General features: G+C 32.2%; 1 protein-coding gene across 1 annotated transcript in view; it reads right to left on the reverse strand.

Moving 5' to 3' along the window:
• The window catches only part of LOC106872414 (uncharacterized), a 161,158-nt gene extending 159,172 nt beyond the window's left edge, over positions 1 to 1,986 (reverse strand). Inside the window, exon 1 of the mRNA XM_052972565.1 lies at positions 1,649 to 1,986. The gene's annotated coding sequence lies outside the window, so the exon portion shown is untranslated. The remainder of the gene's footprint in view (positions 1 to 1,648) is intronic.
• Between the last annotated feature and the right edge of the window lie 2,137 nt (positions 1,987 to 4,123).

Genomic DNA, 4,123 nt, shown 5'->3' on the forward strand with positions numbered 1-4,123 from the left:
CACACATGTACACATATAAGGAAAAAGTTGAGAGTAACTTCGAAGTTTCCTCTTGCTTAACCTCGTCTGACGGTGGTATATACACCCAAAACTTCGAAGTCATTGTCAAACCTTTCCTTCCAAAAATTAATAAATATTGTGCTTTAATTTGATGCTCAAATCTTTTTATATGTGATTTTCATTAAAAAATCAAATAAACACGCGCGCGAGCTCACACACACATTCACACACATGTATGCATATACATACAAGATGAGCTTCTTTCAGTTTCCGACTGCAAAATCCACTCAAAAAGGTTTGGTCGGCCCGAGGCTACAGTAGAAGACACTTGCCCAAGGTGTCACGCAGCGGGACTGAACCCGGAACCATGTGGTTACTAAGCAAGCTTCTTACTCCACAGCCATGCCTCTATATATAGACACACCTCACTTTTAAGACTTATGAGATTAGAATAATTAAAATAAAACTGTTCTAATAAAATACAGATGCATTTCAAACTTTTCTAAAATGATTAAAACGTAGGGTAAGTATATTTAAAATATGGGGTACGTACAAAGGTGTGCCTATGTATAGGGTAAGTATATAAAGGGTACGCAAATAAAGGCGACATAACAAAATGTAAATAGATAATGGGTGCACACACACTTAAGTCTTACCTGTTTCCTAAATGTTATATTGTAGGTATGGTATCACCTATGACAGGTGTTATATTTGTTTGGCGGTGCGAAGTATTGTTAAGAAGATACTTCTGGGATTTATTGAGTAAACAGATATTAAGAAATAATTTGTATTTATACATTTAAATAGTTTAGAAGGTAAATAAATAATAAGCTGTTAGTATCGAGTGAGAATTCTTTAAAGTATATATACGATATGTACATATATACATATTAGTTATATATATATATATATATATACACTATCTATCTATCTATCTATCCATCCATATATATACACACACATTTAGCTATATCTATCTATACATATATACATTTATATTTACACACACCTATCTATATATACATACGCACGTCTATATATATAAACACACACATATATATATATATATATACACACACACACCAATCTAAATATAAGCATACAAACGAATACATACATCCATATACATACATACACATATATACACACACATTATATTTATATGTTTATGCATACGCACTCACACACACATGTATAAGTATATATATATATATATATATATATATATATGTATATGTAATAATATTATCTCTTACTTTCACTTTCTTTTTTGTGTTCCAACTTTCCGACTCATATGCACCCACCCACCTACCTACCTACCTATCTATCAATATCATTCCATCTATTTGTCTGTATGTCTATTCATCTATCTATCTTCTCCTTTCTCTCCCTCTCTCTCTCTCTCTCTCTCTCTCTCTCTATCAGTCTATCAGTCTCACCTGTCCCTCCCGTTCGCACTTTATGTAACTATCAATGTTACCGTCCATCTACTTATCTAATTATCTCTCCATCATACCCAACATCCACACCTGTTAATTAGCTAATATTGAAATGCAATTACATATTACAAAAATAATTGCTTTTAATGAAAACAGGAACCAACCCTACCAAAAAAATAAAAAATAAAAAAGAAACAAGACGAACTTACCTGGCGAGTAAAGCAACTGTCCATCTTTGATTTGTTCAAGGTAAATTTTTCAAACACAAACACAAACTACACCAAAAAACACCATGAAGATACAAAACACAAACAACAAAACGAACTCAAACAGAAAAAGAACGGTATAAACTCTTAGATGCCGTAAGTCATAGAATATTCCACTGTATAAAGGTTATAATTTGGTCGTGGTGTTGGTTTTTGGGTAAGGTTCAACGGAGATGAGCATAAAATGAATGAGGGAAAGACAGAGTAAAAGAATGAGAGAGAAAGAGGAGAGTAAAAGTAAGAGTACGTGTGCGTATATTTAGAAGTGATGTGTAAATAGTCACTCCATACACAGGTAATATATATATATATATATATATATATATATATATATATGTGTGTGTATGTATATATTTATGTATGTATATCCTAGGTTTTAGCGCATGCGTCTTACTTAATTTGATATATTCCCGCCTTTTCGAACGAATCAGTAATTGTCCTCTCTTCCGTCGTTACTGTGACAAAATAAGGATCTTTTCTTTATTGTTATTCGTTATTATTATTACTCTATCATTCTTACTATCATTATATGCATTATTATAATTATTATAATTATTATTAGTACTGTTCTTCTTCCTTACTGTTGTAGAGTAAAAGAGAGTTATTTATTTATTTTGTTTGCGTGTCTCTGTGCGTGTTGCGTGTATTGCGCGAGCATTGAGTGTGTGTGTGTGTGTGTGTGTGTGTGTGTATTGTCAACGTATGCGTATGTATGTTTGTACTTGTGCACGCATGTATGCAAATGTGTGTTTCTCAGGTGAGTATTTTTTTATAACAGATCTTCAAAACCAGTTATATTTGACTTAGTATTGATACATAATGATGTGTCATATTTAATTATATTACATTATATTATAAATGATATTATATATATATATATATATATATATATACATGTATATCATAATATTACTTGTTTTCGCACACCCACTACCTATTCCTTGCAAAACGAGAAGAAAAAAAGTCAATTTCTGAAATAAGAGCACGCAAATTTAAATTTATAAAAAAAAAAGCGGAATCTTAGAAGTGGGATCTGCATGCAACGTCTGTCAACTGTGTGTGTGTGTGTGTTTGTATGTGTGAGTGTATATACATATGTATGTATATGCGCGGCGTGCATGCGTGAATTATGCACAAAGGTAGGTTATATAAACATAAATGCATATATACATACGAACGCAGGTACAGATGTGTAAATGTATTCATATGCATACACACACAGACACGCACATACACACGTGTGTTTATGTATGTCTCTCTCTCTCTCTCTATGTATATATATATATATATACATATATATATATATATATATATATAGAGAGAGAGAGAGAGAGACACACGCATACATACATACATATATATATATATATACATACATACATATATATGGAAAACGAGAGACAAGCATTGAGATTATGTGTATATATATACATATATAGACAGCTAGTTACATATAAATGAAATATTAAACAATACCTTTAAGCAAATGATCATATACATTTTATTTTTGCAAGCAAAAAGTTGACAGTAACTTCGAGGTTTGTAAATGTGCATTAGCATTTAAAATAAGCGTTTAGGTACCATGTGTACCTGTACATGTTCGTATGTATGTGTGTCTGTATCTATCGATCTATCTATCTATCTATCGGTCTGTCTGTCTCTCTGTCTGTCTATCTATCTATCTACCTATCTATCTATGTGCGTATGTATGTATGTATATGCGCACATGTGCTTGTGAGTATGTGTGCGTATGCGTATGCCTGCCTGTACGTGTGTGCGTGTGGATGTGTGTTCAGGAAACGCCGGTAACAGAGATAACAGCAATCATTTCGCATGATACTCATGTCAAGAGAGAGTGGCTTTCTCGCGGATTGTTATAATGATGCAGGTAGGAAGTAGTGGGAGGTAGTGTTAGAAAGGGAGGAATAGGTAGAGACAGGTAAGAGAACGAAGTGTGCTGAGTGAGGATAGGGAGGAAGTGTATATGTAAACAATAGGAAGGAGGAGGAGGAAATGATAGTGAAAGTAGCGAGTTGTAGGAAGAGGTATGGGCAGAGGGGATGGATAGGTGATATTTCCGGGTCTGTGTTACTGTGCGTGTGTGCGTGTGTTTGTGTGCATTTCTGTGTGTATTTGAGTCAATGCGTATACAGGTAATATCTATAAATCGATGTGAATACATACATATTACACACACACACACACATACATATTTAATAATAATAATATATATATATATGTATAAATATATACATATATATATATACATACGTATCATACGTACACACACACACATATACATACATACATATATATACATACATACATATATTTATATATATATATATACATACGTACATATATATATATATATATATACATACATATATATATATATATATATATACATACATATAT

This window comes from Octopus bimaculoides, chromosome 13 (assembly GCF_001194135.2).
Source record: "Octopus bimaculoides isolate UCB-OBI-ISO-001 chromosome 13, ASM119413v2, whole genome shotgun sequence".
NCBI lineage: Eukaryota > Metazoa > Mollusca > Cephalopoda > Octopoda > Octopodidae > Octopus > Octopus bimaculoides.